The sequence below is a fragment of the Piliocolobus tephrosceles genome, chromosome 3 (genome assembly GCF_002776525.5).
Source record: "Piliocolobus tephrosceles isolate RC106 chromosome 3, ASM277652v3, whole genome shotgun sequence".
NCBI lineage: Eukaryota > Metazoa > Chordata > Mammalia > Primates > Cercopithecidae > Piliocolobus > Piliocolobus tephrosceles.
The window spans coordinates 159,806,990-159,822,689 of NC_045436.1; the positions used below are offsets into that span (position 1 = coordinate 159,806,990).

At 45.6% G+C, this 15,700-nt stretch overlaps 1 pseudogene; it reads right to left on the reverse strand.

Annotated features, from left to right (window-relative positions):
• Positions 1–338: 338 nt before the first annotated feature.
• LOC111549825 lies at positions 339–572 on the reverse strand (annotated as a pseudogene).
• Between the last annotated feature and the right edge of the window lie 15,128 nt (positions 573–15,700).

Genomic DNA, 15,700 nt, shown 5'->3' on the forward strand with positions numbered 1-15,700 from the left:
TATCTATCTATCTATCTATCTATCTATCTATCTATCTATCTATCTATCTATCCATCCATCCATTCATCCATCCACCCATCTATCTACCCATTCATCTACCTACCTATCTATCCATATATCTATCTATCCATATATCTAACCCATATATCCATCTATCCATATATCTAATCTATCATCTTTCTTTTTTTTTTTTTTGAAATGAAAGGCCTCACATATTTATTACTGAACCCAGCCAACCAGTGCATTCATAATAGATTCAGAGAGGAAAACATGTCGAACTCTCCAGATAGTGGTGACACTTTCAATTTGATATGGTAATGTGATCGTGACCTTCAGACAGCACAAATATGTGTGCCATCTCATGTGCAATTCCTTATAGACCCAGCTCGGTTCTTCTCCAATGTCTCCTTTTGGAGTTGTACCTAATTTTATTTCCAGTTTTCATCCAAATCCACTGGGGAATGGGACGGTTTTGCTTTTGTTTCTTGGCCAGGAATCGCTTAATCCTGAAAGTCTTGTGAGAAGACATGGCGAGAAGCAGAGGCAAGAACACACCACGATGGCGGAGAAAGGAAAAGAGTAATCTATCATCTTTCTTATCTGTTTTGATATCATCTATCTTTCTTATTAATCTATCCATTCATCCATCTATCTAATCTATCTGTCCATCTATCAATCATCTTTCTTATCTATCCATTTATCTATCTATCTATCTATCTATCTATCTATCTATCATCTTTCTATCTTCTATCCAATCTATAAATCTATATGTCTTTTGTATCTATCTGTTTTATCTATTTCTTATCTATGTATCTATCATCTCTTATCTATCTATCTATCTACTTAACTATCTATCTATCTATCTATCTACCTATCTATCATCTACCTATCCATCCATCCTATTGGCTTTGTTTCTGTGCAGAAGGCTAATTAACATTGGTGGTATAGGAGGGAGACATAAATAATAGTTGACTTTCCTGAGGAGGCAGAGCATATGTGCCTTAGATAGGAAGAGGGGCTCCTTAGATAGATCTCTGGGATGGAGGGGAAATGAGGAGGCTTGGGGGTGCAGCGGGACTGCAGACATCTCCTCTGATGACTATTCTTTCTGGGGTAAAGAAAGTGAGGTCACATCATGGCCTAAGGGGAGGCACCTTTTAAAGGACTGTGGGAAATCAGGGGCACTAGTGCTGAAAAGGGCCCCGGGGAGCACAAAGGTCCTGCTGAGGCTGAAGACCATGATCCACGATGTGCCCATCTGTAGGACCAGGAGGCCTGATGTGGGAGAGAACAGCAGGCTAAATCCAGGGTTGGTCTCTACAGCAGAGGGAATTGCAAGCCTGTCAGCAAGTGAAGAACTAGCATTGGCAAGAGCGTGGAGGCCTCTCATCAGAGTTCTCAATACCTGCCTACTCCCTTGGCATCAAAGGAGAACTAGAACAAAGATTTCCACTGAGAGGGAATGGCTGTGTTTATCCTCAGCATACGCAAGATATTTCTCAGCTGTTTCTCTCACCCACAATCTGGGAAAGTTGTCTATAGGCTTCTTTCAGTAACGCACGAGCAGAGGTGTGGAGAGCCGGAGACCCTGAGGTTATGGAGCCAAGGAGAACCCAATCACACGAATCCAGCTGGAACTGGAAGTCCTTGGAAGCGAAGGCCAGAGAGGTCTCACCAGCAAGATCCAGGCCTCGGGAATCCCAAGTCCATAGAATCAGAAATCATAGTTCCAATCCCCGGGCTTGAATCTGAAGGGTTATGGGGTAAAAACTGCCTGGAGACAGCAGTCCCTGGAAGGGGTATGTGGGGTGGCACTGCAGCCTCTCTGAAGCAGATCCCAGCAGGAAACAGCTGTCTGAGAGAGTCCCTGCTCTCTGACTGTGATCACCCTCCTCCACGCTCTGAGCCGGCTTATCTCCTGGGCTGAATACCAGGCCTGTGTCCTCTCATTCGGAGTTGTCTTCATTCATCCTTGTTCTGGAGAGGCCTTGGAGCTTAGCTGGTGAGTGTCTGAGCCTGTGTGATCTGCATCTGTGCTGAGTGCCCCTCCAACTGTGAGGGGTGGTGGTGTGGGGTACAGGACACCTCCCATCTGGCTGGCCTGGCTGCTGGCAGCTGATGGCCAGCCAAAGCAGCAGAGAGGTGCTGGAATCTGCAGCTAAGACCCTTACTTTAAGGATTATAAATGAGTCCCAGATTACTTCTTTGAGATCAAGCTCTGAAAGATTGGTTGATACGCAAATACAGCAAAATGGTGAAACACTTTTCTACACAGGTTGACATAAATGTGAATTCTGGCCCTTCCTGTCTCATCATATCTGACAATCTTGAGCAAGTTCATGTTCACAATTGCTATTCATTGCATGTAGACTCAATGTAGAAGTTGTGAGTTATAGGTTGTGTCTAAGGAACTTTTTTTTTGGCCAAGTCTGGGGCTAGGCTTAGGGCTAGTAGCCCAGGGATTGGTTTGCATGTTCATTTGCTTAAAGGCAGTTGCTTTGTTTTTTTGTTTTGTTTTTGAGACAGAGTCTCACTCTGTTGCCCAGGCTGGAGCGCAGTGGCAAGATCTTGGCTCACTGCAAACCCTGCCTCCCAGATTCAGGCAATTCTTCTGCCTCAGCCTCCCAAGCAGCTAGGATTACAGGCGCCCACCACCACACCCGACTAATTTTTGTATTTTTAGTAGAGATAGGGTTTCACCATGTTGGCCAGGCTGGTCTCAAACTCTTGACCTCAAGTGTTCCTCCCGCCTCAGCCTCCCAAAGTGCTAGGATTATAGGTGTCAGCCACACCGCCCAGCTGCAGTTGCTTTTATGAGACTAGAGAGAAGGGAACAGTTTTATGCACAGGTATCTTTATGCACAGGTATGTGAAGAAAGAAAGAACAGTGCATGTATTCGTTAGGACCCTTTGAGTTGCAAAAAAGCAAAAGCCAATTGAAGTGAGTTTTAGCAAATATTGAGAGCAATTGTATGGATTCCCTGAAGCACAAGGTCAGGGATGCAGCAAAACCTTAGGAATGACCTAGAATCAGGGCCTGGATGGAGGCTGCCAAGACTCTGTCTCTTCCTTGCTGCTCCCTGTCCATCTGCTCTATTCTCTGTTCTATGCAAGCCAGCTTTCCTTATGCCTCAGGCCACAGGGTGAAAGGTAGAGGCCAACCAACAGCTCTTGGGTTTTCTTATTATAGGTTTAGTCCATGAGCTCCAGCTTAGAAACATAAGTAAAAAGAAGAGAGTGTCTTTCTCCCCAGGTTCTGGGAGTCTGTCCTCCTGCATGGGTCCCATGTCACTTCTTGGCCAGTCTTCATTGTCGCAGAGAGAAAGTACTTTGACTGGCCAGGCCTGGTTCCTTCCAGATCGCAGGGTTTCTTAACAGAGGAAATAACATGCAGAAGCTTGTTGAAGAGAGAAAGATAAAGCACAGATGCCACAGTGCTCTGCAGGGCGATTTCCTTCACTGGTCCTCCCACCCCCATTAGCTTAGCCCAGGTCTGATACTCCAGAGCTCAAGACACCCAAAGGACAGCTTCACACAGAGGAGCAGTTTTCCCAGACAGCCCTGGGCAGTGGTGAAATGTCTCAAGGAGGAAGCCAGAGTTGAAAAATACAAGTGAGCCTGTCCTTGAACTTATGTGAGACATTACCATGGGACCCCAGACAAAACCGCAGGGACCCTGGGTGAAGCTGAACCCCTGTGTATCACAGTCAAGCCATTAACATCACTAGATGTCACTTTTTATCCACAAAGTCATCAGACTTAGGCACACTAGGTTACTGTATAGGTGAGTGATCCCTTATGAGCCATCTAAGTTTTTTCTAAATTTTTACCATAACAAATAACTCTGCAGCCAGTATTAGCTTACAATTAGATCTTCTTGACTTATTACCATTCGTGAAAGATGAAAGTGAGAAAACCCAAAACAAAAACAAAAACAAACAATAGATAATAAAGCTTCTGGGTAATGAAGCAAGTCTTAGCCAGAAATCTTTTGGTTACAAGCAACAGAAACTCAAGTCAAGCCAATTTAAACAAAGGGGATATTTACTGATTCCAGAAACTAGGAGTTCATGGAATGGAATTGTTCTCCAGCATGACTGGACACAGGAACTCAGTAATATTCTCTCTCTGTGCCTGTTTCTCAGTTGTGCTATTCTTGGGATGTTAGGCTTATTCCTATAGCAAGAGATGAGCTTCTTCCCTGTGGATTTAGGGGTTGTGGAGAGGAGGGTATGAGTATGATCACAGACAGGCTCTAGTTTACATCATTCACTCTCAATAAAAAGCAAGCTTCTCTCTTCTAGTGCCAGACTCTTCTCCTAGAAGAGTCTGATTGCTCTTACTAGAGTGGCATTCCTGATCCATGTGCTCATCACTGCAGCTCAGGGGCACCTACCCTCTGGCCAGAGTTAGGGGATCCTAACAGACTCATGTGGAATGGAAGAGGGTCAGTTCTGAAATAAAAGAAGGGAGCTGTTACCAAATAAGGTTAGTAAGAGCTCTTGGCAGTTCAAAAGAAAAGACATGCAAGAGTCAAGTTCCTATGCTGGCCAACAGTGTGTCCTGCTGCAAGGGGTTCTGTGCCAGGACAAACAGGAAGTTTTCTCCTGAAAAACAGAAATGAAACCCATTTCTGTACATCGTGGCACACAGTATAAACCACACTAAGGTGTGGCCTCTGGGAGGTGTTTATGGGGATGTCTTTTTATCTCGTGGTCAGAATAAATACAATGAAGGACCCATCCCTTCTTTGAAAGATGGCATAATTTTGATGGGAACATCATTTTCCTCCCAAAACCTTTTGGTGGCTGCCAATCCTTTTCAAAATTGAAATCTAACTTCATTATGTGCAATTGCATCATGATGCTGAGGAAAGAGCTTGCTTTGGGTCAGACGAACCAGTCTGGACTGCTGCTGTGTGACCTGAGGCAAGCTACCTTGAACTTCCAGAGAGAAGCTTGGCAGCATGGTATCATGTCAGAGTTCTGGCCCCTGAAGTCACTCTGTCTTCACCACTTCCCAGCCGCCTGCCCTTGAGCATGTTTCTAAATGGTTCTGTGCCTTAATTTCCTCATGCATAAAATAGGGATGATGATAACAACCTTCACAAGGTTGTTTAGTGGAATAAATAAGACAACGAATGTCAAATGCTTGGAACGGTGTTTGGCACATAGTAAGTTCTCAATAAAATGTTAGCTGTTGTTATTATTGCTGTTATCTTTGACTGCTCAATATCTAGTAGAGTACCTGATCCAGAATAAAATATATGGTGAATGAACCGATGGACTGAACCCTTTGTGATCTAATTTTCCTAATCTATAAAATGTGACTATTACTCATCAAACGTGCTGTTGTAATGATTAAGTGAGATAGTGTATGGAAAGCCTCTAGCACAATGCCTGTCTTAACAATAGGCAAGTTCTGTTGGTTCCTTTCTGTTTTCTCCATTCCCCTATCCCCAAAATTCAAGGTCCTCCATAACTTTTCATGCCAAGCCTCTCTGAGTTGCGAAGTGCCAAAACCTAACTCAAGTTGGCTTACACTTATACTATAGGCTCAAGAAATAGAAAAGTCCTAGGTCTAGCTGAATCCAGAGACTCAGATGACATCATCGGGACTTGATCTCCTTGCAACTCTTTCTTTTGAGCATGGTTGACTTTAAGGAGTTGACTTTACCCTGAGCAGATCTGTCTATGTGGTGGCCTCCAGTAGTTCCAGATTGTCACCAGGTCTCTTAACCTCTCTGCACCTCAGTGTTCTCATCTGTAAAAAGGGAGATAATAATAGCACCTATAGTAAGCCTTTGATATATATTATTCTCATTGCTGTTGTTATTCTTTAGCAATTCCAGAGGAAAAAGGAACTGCTACTTCTACTTCTGGAAAATTCCAAGAATTGTGTCTCATTGGATCAATACAGGCCTCCTGTCCATCCCTGAGGCAATCAGCATGATTGAGGGGATAGACTAATAAGACTGATGGGGCCCGGAATATGCCCCTCCCCTGGGGCTGGGGCCAGATGTAGGGTCAGCCTTCCTCCCACTTGGACTAAGAACTGGAGAGGGTGCTCTCTCTAAGAAAAACCAAGATACTAGCAATGGGGGAAAAATATGGGCCGTGCCCAGGAGGGAACAGTCCCAGTGGCTAACCCCCTGGCTTCTGAGTTGAAGTTGATGACTGTGTCCTCCACTGCTGCCCACAACAGGCTGTGGAAACTTAAGCAAGTTACTTATCCTCTCAAAGCCTCAGTTTCCCCATTTAGAGAAATGGGATGCTATTTCTTCACAAGTGTTTGTTTTTAGGATTTTTATTACAGAAATTTTCAAGCACATTCATCAGAACAGTCAATAGTAAAATGAATCCAGGTAAGCATCACCCAGCTTCAGTAATTACTGACACAGCTGATCTCTGATCTATGTCTCTCCTTCTCCCCACACCCTACTCCGACAATATTCTGAAGCAAATCTCAGATGATATCATTTTGTTTGTAAACATTTCAGTATGTATGCAAAATATAATTGCTCTTTTTTCTTATATTTAATCTTTACTATCACACCTAAAACATTAACAATAGTTCCTTAATATTAAAAAATGTGGAGTTTGAATCTTCCTTTTTTTTTCATAAATCGTTTTTCACTCTTGATTTATTTGAGTCAGGACTGAAGTAAGGCCTATTACGTTCCATTTGGTTGATATGCCTCTTGAGTTTCATTTAATCTCTAGGTTCCAACAGTTATCAATAAGTCAATTTTTTTTTTTTTTTTTTTTTTGACACAGAGTCTCCCTCTGTGCCGAGGCTGGAGTGCAATGGCATGATCTCGGCTCACTGCAAGCTCCGCCTCCCAGGTTCAAGTGATTCTCCTGCCTCACCCTCCCGAGTAACAGGGATTACAGGCGCTTGCCACCACGCCTGACTAATTTTTGTGTTTTTTGTAGACAGGGTTTCACCATTTGGCCAGGCTGGTCTCGAACTCCTGACCTCAGGTGACCCACTCCCTCAGCCTCCCAAAGTGCTGGGATTACAAGTGTGAGCAACCATGCCTGACCCAATAGGTCATTCTTACTTCATCTGTATCTGCTCCCTACACCTCACTTCCTGTCCCCTACTTCTGAAATATTTTGAAACAAATTCTAGACACCAATTTTTTTTTCTTTTTTTTTGAGACAGAGTCTCACTCTGTCGCTCAGGCTGGAGTGTAGTGGTGCGATCTCAGCTCACTGCAATCTCTGTCTCCTGGGTTCAAGCGATTCTCCTGTCTCAGTCTCCCAAGTAGCTGGGATTACAAGCATGAGCACCATGTCCGGCTAATTTTTTTTTGTAGAGCTGGGGTTTCACCATGTTGGCCAGGCTGGTCCTGAACTCCTGATCTCAGATGATCCACCCACCTCGGCCTCCCAAATTGCCGGGATAATAGGCGTGAGCCACCACACTTGGCCCAGACACCAAGATCTTAAGTCTCATCTCTAAATATTTCTGTTTGTACTTCTAACACCCTCGCTCTCTCTCACATTAGAACAAAACCGCTATTCAATTAATACACCGTAATGATAATAATCATACTTGGATATCCATTGTTCAAATTTCCCCAGTTATTATCACAGTTTGGAAGTGATATAATTCACAGTGAAGTTGCAGCTTGTTAAAATCAAGATCCAAACAAGCCCATGCTTTTGGTTTATTTTTCTATTAAACCTCTTTTAATTTCTAGGTTCCTTGCCTTTTCCTTTCTTTTGTTTCTTCTATTTTATTTTTTGAAAAAACTAGGTCATTATCCATGTAGAATTTCCTCATTTGGAATTTTGCTGATTGTATTACCCTGGTGCCATTTACCATGGGGTGGGAAGCATGTAGTGTCACACAGCCCTGGGGGGAATCAGGCTCTGGAACTAACTTGCTGAGTAACAGAAGGCAAATTCCTTAATTTTTCCAAATCTCAGTTTTTTCATCCTAAAAGAGGATAATGATAATGGTACTTCCTAAGCTACAGGGAAGATTAACTGAGTAAGGTATATAAAGAATTGAGTACAATGGTGAATGAGAAATTAATTTTTTTTTTCTTAAAAAAGCTATTGGTAGAAATAACCATAGAGTCCCTTGATAGATGAATGGATAAGCAAAATGTGGAATATCCATACAATGGAAAATTATTCAGCCCCAAAAAGGAAGAAAATGTTGACATAGTCTACGTAGGTGATCCTTGCATCTATTATGCTAAGTGAAATAAGACAGTCATGAAAGGACTAATATTGCCTGACTCCTTCTATATGAGATACCTAGAGTAGACGAATTCATAGAGACTGCCAGTTGCAATGGCTCATACCTGTAATCCCAGTACTTTGGGAGGCCGAGGCAGGAGGATCACCTGAGGTCAAGAGTTCAAGACCAACCTGGCCAACATGGTGACATCTCTACTAAAACTACAAAAATTAGCCAGGTGTGGTGGTGGGTGCCTGTAATCCTAGTTACTTGGGAGGCTGAGGCTGGAGAATAGCTTGAACCCAGGAGGCAGAAGTGGTGGTGAGCTGAGATTGCACCATTGTACTCCAGCCTGGGTGACAAGAGCGAAACTCTGTCTCAAAAAAATTCATAGAGACCGAAAGTAGGATGGCGGTTCCCAGAGGCTTATGGGGAGAGGTGAATGAGGAATTATTGTTTAATGAGTACAGACTTTCAGCCGGGGAAGACAAAAAAAACTTTGGAGTTAGATGGTGGTGATGGTTGCCCAGCAATGTAAATGTAATAAATGCCACAAAACTGTACATTTAAAGATACAAACATGATACATTGTATGGCATGTATATTTTACCACAATAGGCAAAACAGCTGTTAAATAAGTTAATGTTGTATAGGACTGTGGCCTCCAGCTGCTCCCCGGCCCCTCATTTCATACCTCTTGGAGACGGCTGGCACAATTCCAGGGACGGGCTGTTATCATGAAAGAAACTGAATTAAACTTACCTGAAATCTTGACCTCCGTCCTTGAATCCACAAATGTTCATTAAGCTCCGGCTCTGAGCTAGGCCCGGCCATAGGCCACGACTCGGGTGTAAGGGAGGAGGGGAGGATGCAGAGGTCTAATACCCAGTGCAGGGTTTCAGAGGCCTTCGAACTCTCATCAGATGGAGGAATGTCCCATAACAACACAGGTGACACAAGACAAGCATCTCCCCGTCAGTGGTAAAAGAAAGCAAGATTTGCAGGCCTCCAATCCTTCCTCAGGAAGACATTGACCTCAAAAGAGGGTGGACGTGCCCACTGCCCTCACTTCCCGGAGGCCCGGGAGAGACCCTACCAGTGACCATCTGACCACATGGGCAACCGTGGGGCCAATCAGATTCTCTGAGAATTTCATCAGAGCATCCCAGAGGAGGAAGGTCAGGGGTGACCTGGAAATGGAAAATCACATAGACTCAGGCTGGGGCGGGCTGGTTCTGTTGAGGGAACCAACAGTGAGGATGCCACAGAGAGGGTAGGTCTTCCTGGGGAATCTGCAGCACGAAGCAGACACTCAGAAAGGGGACAAGAGACACACGGGCAGCTGCTAGGGAGAGGCTGTTCCTCTCCAGCTTCCAGCCCCAGGTGCAGTCCTTCCCCAGGCCTGTGCATTCCTGCCATCCATGTCTCCAAGTGTCTCCTGTGCACTCCCTACAGGCTCCCCTTAGAGCAGGCTGCAGGAGTGGAGGCACAGTCTGGGTCCCCTGGAAGGTGCCTCTGAGAGCATTAGGCTGCTCCATGTTGACCAAAGACTGCCCTTGGGATAGACACCCATGGAAAGGAGGGGGAGGAGACAGGAGTCGGGGGAGAGAGCAGCTGAGCTGCAACCAGGGCCACAGCCTTAGCCAACCCATGTATGTTAATCTGCAATAACAAAGGACCGCAGTCTGAGGGGCTTCACACAGAAATTTATTTCCTCACAATTTTGGAGGCTGGAAGTCTGAGATCAGGTGTTGACTGGTCTGGTTTCTTCTTTTCTTTTTTTTTTTTTTTTCAGACAAAGTCTCACTCTGTCACCCAGGCTGGAGTGCAGTGGTGGCATCTCAGCTCACTGCAACCTCTGCCTCCTGGGTCCAAGCGATTCTTGTGCCTCAGCCTCCTGAGTAGCTGGGATTACAGGTGAGCGCCACCAGGCCTGGCTAATTTTTGTATTTTTAGTAGAGACAGGGTTTCACCGTGTTGGCCAGGCTGGTATTGAATTCCTGACCTCAAGTGATCCATCTGTCTGCCTCAGTCTCCCAAAGTGTTGAGATTACAAGAGTGAGTCACCACACCGAGCTGGACTGGTTTCTTCTGAGGCCTCTCTCCTTGGCTTGTAGGCAACTGTCTTCTCCCTGTGTCTCCCTCTGGTCTTACCTCCATGTGTCTGCATCTTAATTTCCTCTTCTTTTTTTTTATTTTTTTGAGACGGAGTTTCGCTCTTGTTGCCCAGGCTGGAGTGCAATGGCACGATCTCAGCTCATCACAACCTCCTGGGTTCAAGTGAGTCTCCTGCCTCAGCCTCCTAAGTAGCTGGGATTACAGGCGTGCGCCTCCACACCTGGCTACTTTTGTATTTTCAGTAGAGACGGTGTTCCTCCATGTTGGCCAGGCTGGTCTCAAACTCTCGACCTCAGGTGATCCCTCCGCCTCAGCCTCCCAAAGTGTTGGGATTACAGGCGTGAGCCACTGCACCCAGCCAATTTCCTCTTTTTATAGACACCTGTCATATTGGATTATGGCCCAACCCAATGACCTCATGTTATCTTAATTAACCTTTAAAGATCTTGTCTCTGAGCAGGGACTCATGTTGAGGTTCTGGGGTTTAAACTTCCACCTATCAGTTGTGGAGCTGGAGGCGCCAGTAGAGAGCACAGTTGAACTGACACCATGAGAAGCTCTGGAGTCAGAACGGCCCTTCAAAATCATCCCAGTCAGGCCAAAAAGATCAGGTCTGTAAGGATCAGTCACTGGATGTGGAACTTTCTGGGAAGAGCATGACCTTGGGCGAGGCCACACTCTGCAGCCGAGTCTGTCCCTAAGGGCTCTGAGAGCTGAAGGCTGTCTGTGGTCAGCTCCCCCAGCAGCTGGGGCATGGGATCCCGCATCAAAGAGGGCGGTGCTTTCAGGATCCACCACCAGTGGGTTCTGGGTCTTGCAGCTGAATGAACCTGAAGGCGGGACTGACCAGGGGGTGAAGTGAAACAGTGATTCGCAGCTCCCTGAGGGTGGGACTGTGTGCTGGTCACCGTATCCTCCATCCATGACAGACACTTCATCCACCTCCACCCTGTTGCAGCCTTTCTTCCTGAAAATGAGATGTCTGCTGGGTGGGGTCTAAGACAACTCGTGATCTGGTGACAATAGGGATGGATGTGACTGGTGCTGTCACCGCCCCCCCCCCAACCCCCTGCTCACATAGCAAAGTGAGCTGAGGTTGCTTTCTCGCATGATGAGGGAAAACCCAAGGCAACTGCAGAGAGGAGGCGGGGAATAAGCCAGGGCTGGCAACTGCTGGCCCCCAGACTCCTTGTTAAGTGAAAAGAATAAAGCCCTGTTTATTTAACACACTGTGTAGTGGGTTGAATGGTGGGCGTGTCGTGTCCCCCATCGCCCCTGGCCCCAGCCCCGCCCCCGCAACAGAAAGTCCTTCCCCTGAGACTTGCAAATGTAACCTTATTTGGAAAAAGAGTCTTTGCAAATGTAGTTAAGTAAAGGAGATAAAAATAATCCTGGGTTAGAGTGGGCCCTGAGTCCAATGACAAGCGTTCTTACAGAGACTTGTCGTCTGGAAGAAGAGCAGAAAGACACAGAGGAAAGGTAATGTGAAGACAGAGGTGGATATGGAAGTGACTCACCTGGAAGTCAAAGAATTCCAAGAATTGGTGGGGCGTGGAGGCTCACGCTTGTAATCCCAGCACTTTGGGAGGCTGAGGCAGGAGTTCGAGACGCGGATCACCCGAGGTCAGGAGTTCGAGACCAGCCTGACCAACATGGAGAAACCTCATCTCTACTAAAAATACAAAATTAGCCAGGTGTGGTGTTGCATGCTTGTAATCCCAGCTACTCGGGAGGCTGAGGCAGGAGAATCACTTGAACCTGGGAGGCAGAGGTTGTCGTGAGCCGAGATCATACCATTGCACTCCAGCCTGGGCAACAAGAGTGAAACTTCGTCTCAAAAAAAAAAAAAAAAAGAATCCCCCAAATCTAGGAGATGAGTATGAAGCAATTCTCCATCGGAGCCTCCAGAAAGAACCAACCCTGCTGACGCCTTCATTTCAAACTTCTGGCCTCTGGAAGTGTGAGGGAATAAATTTATGTTGTTTTAAGTCACCAAGTTTGTGGCACCTTGTCAAGACAGCCACAGAAAACTATTGCATGCTGTATTGTTAGGTTATTTTCTGCTTGCAACCCAAATCCTAATTATTGTAACTTAGCAGCACCTAACATACAATAAAATTAAATGAATGAACGGTCTGGGCACAGGGGCTCATTTCTGTAATCTTAGCATTAATAAATGCTAAGATCTTAATGCTATTTTAGGATTAAGATACTTTATCTTTGTATCTTAATCCTAAGATAAGGTACTTTGGGAGGCCGAGGCAGGCAGATCACTTGAGGCCAGTAGTTTGAGAACATCCTGGGCAGACTAAGTGTGGTGGCTCTTGCCTGTAATCACAGCACTTTGGGAGGCTGGTGGATCACCTGAGGTCAGGAGTTCAAGACCAGCCTGGGCAACACGGTGAAACCACGTCTCTATTATAAATACAAAAATTAGCCAGGCGTGGTGGCGCACACCTGTAATTCCAGCTGTTTTGGAGGCTGAGGCAGGAGAATCACTGGAAACCGGGAGGCAGAGATTGCAGTGAGCTGAGAATGCACCACTGCACTCCAGCCTGGGCAACAGAGCGAGCCTCAGTCTCAAGAAAAAAGAAAAAGAACACATGTACTTATTTGTGTTTGCCTGATAGGACATACTTAAATATGCATAATTTTATTTGATTTCTTAATGGGATAGTGGAAAAGACTGTGGAGAGCATTCTCCTGCACTGAGCAGGCTGATGTGCTCGCACAGCTGGGGAGGAGGGCGATCTAGACAGGAGGGATGACACAAGCAAAGATATGAAATTGGGAAGGTGCAAGGCATGTTGAGGGTTTGAGGGTTTGGGGGCCTGCATGTAGATCAGCCTGGTGGTATAGGGTGCGTGTGGGAGGCAGAGGGAAGCCAAGCAGGAAAGGCAGCCTGGGGCCAGTGTGGAGTGTGGGGAAAAGAGAGATCAGCCTGTTACTGTGTCTGTATAGAAGGAAGTAGACATAAGAGACTCCATTTAGTTCTGTATTTGAAATGCTGTTAATCTGTGACCCTACCCCCAACTTTGTCCTTGCAAGAGACATGTGCTGTGGTGACTTAAGGTTAAAAGGATTTTGGGCTGTGCAGAATGTGCTTTGTTAAACAAGTGCCTAAAGGCTGCTTGTGGTTAAAGGTCATCACCATTCTCTTAAATCTCAAGGAAGAGAAAAACATTTGTCTCCTGCCCCTCCCTGGGATTGGAACATCTCCGGGTAATACCCATTGTGTGCCTTGTTTACTGAGTAAGGAGAAACCGCCTTTAGGAATAAGGTGGGGCTTGCTGGAGCAATACTGCTAAAAGGTTTATGGAGATGTTCGCATATGCATCTCAAGGCACAGCATTTTCCTTTGAACTTATTCATGTTACAGGGATTTTTGTTCTTATGTCTTACTGCTGATTTCCTCCCTACAATGATCCTATTTTCTAGCTACTCCCTTATTTTTTAGATGGTGAAGATAATTATCAATAAATACTAAGGGAACTCAGAGGCCGGTGCCGGCGTGGGTCCTCTGTAAGCTGCGCGCCGGTCCCCTGGGTCCCGCTTTTCTTTCTCTATACTTTGTCTCTGTGTATTATTTCCTTTTCTCAAGTCTCTCGTCCCACCTAACGAGAAGCACCCACAGGTGTGGAGGGGCAGACCACCCCTTCAGTGGAGGACACTAAAGCCATTCCAGACGTGGCACTGGCCTTTTTCCTGAAGGTAATGGGCTGTCATGGCAAGTTTTTCACCCAGAAGCAACATGATAGAAATGGTGCTTTAGAAAAATGAGTCTGCTCTCATTAGCATTGATTCTAGTCCTGCTGAGACAACAAGGCATAGATAAATGGTCCACATCCATCCTTAAAAGTGCACAGCAATTGTCCAAATGAACCACACTCTACACTGGCTGAGCTTTCAATTACAAAATGCAATCAGTTACAATGACACAATGGGGCATTACAGTAATCCGTCACTGAAATCATATAGAGCTGCCAACTCTGTGTGCTGCCACCAAGATCTTGGCCCTTCGAGCCTGCCTCTCCCGCCAGCCAACTCTGCCTTTAGGCAAGGATTCCCAGCATCCCCCTGGGTAATTCCAGACCTGGAGTCACTTCTTTCACACTCTGGGCTCTGACCCCATCTCAGGTCCTGCCTGTGGCTCTTTGGCTGTCTGCCAACAGATTCTGCCCCTTCTCACCCAAATTTCAGGCCCATGGACTCAATCCCCAGTCCTGGTAATAGTGAAAGATGAATTCCCACTCCACGGGCCAGGCTCTCTGTGACCGTCTTAAGGAGGCGGTATGGCAGCGAGACCAGCCACAGGCTTGGGTTGAGTCCTGGCTCCGCCAATGGGAGGTTTTTTAACTCCTCCAAACCTCAGTTCTCTCAGCTGATAACAATATCTAACACTCAAAACAGCTGTGAGGATCAGGGGAGGTGATCTATTAGTGAAACTATTATGAGACATGAACTTACCCTTATGGAACTGTACTCAGAAGAAAAAAGCCAAGTTATCTTCATTTATGAAAAGTCAAAACTGAAGCAAGTCAAGTGAAGCAAAAGCACCATCTTGGATTTCAGTAAACTCACGCACCAGCTACATGCACCATCTAATTTTGTTTCTGAAATACATTGTTGTCTGAATTCAATATCTACCACTCCGGTCATCCAAAATGAAAGTGGACAGAGGATCAGTGACTTGACTCATGTTTTCTTGGATAAGTAAAATGTGGTGCTCACACATTATGGGGCTCTGTGCAGCAATTAGGAAGCACACACTGGATGCACATACACGGTAACACGAGCAGATCTTAAAAAACATAATAGAGGATATCGAATGCCACTCTGTACCCAGCCCCATTCCAAATACTTGACATAGCTTAACTCATTCAGTTATCACCAAATCCCATGAGGTACACAACATCATTATCTCCAACGTGCAAAGAGAGGCATGGAAAAGTTCAGTAACCTGCTCATCATCTTATATAGCAGAGGAGCTGAGATTTGAACCGGGCAGCCTACATGCTTCACCTCAATTCTGTATTAAATGTATACACATGCATACACACACACACACACACGCATACACACACACCCACACACACACAGACATTTACTTTATTTATGTATTTATTTATTTATTTTTGAGACAGAGTTTCGCTCTTGTCGCCGAGGCTGGAGTGCAATGGTGCGATCTCGTCTCACCACAACTTCCGCCTTCCAGGTTCAAACGATTCTCCTGCCTCAGCCTCCCGAGTAGCTGGGATTACAGGCACCTGCCACCATGCCCAGCTAATTTTATACTTTTAGTAGAGATGGGGTTTCTCCATGTTGGTTTCTCCATGTTGGTCAGGCTGGTCTCAAACTCCCAATCTCAGGTGATCTGCCCGCCTCG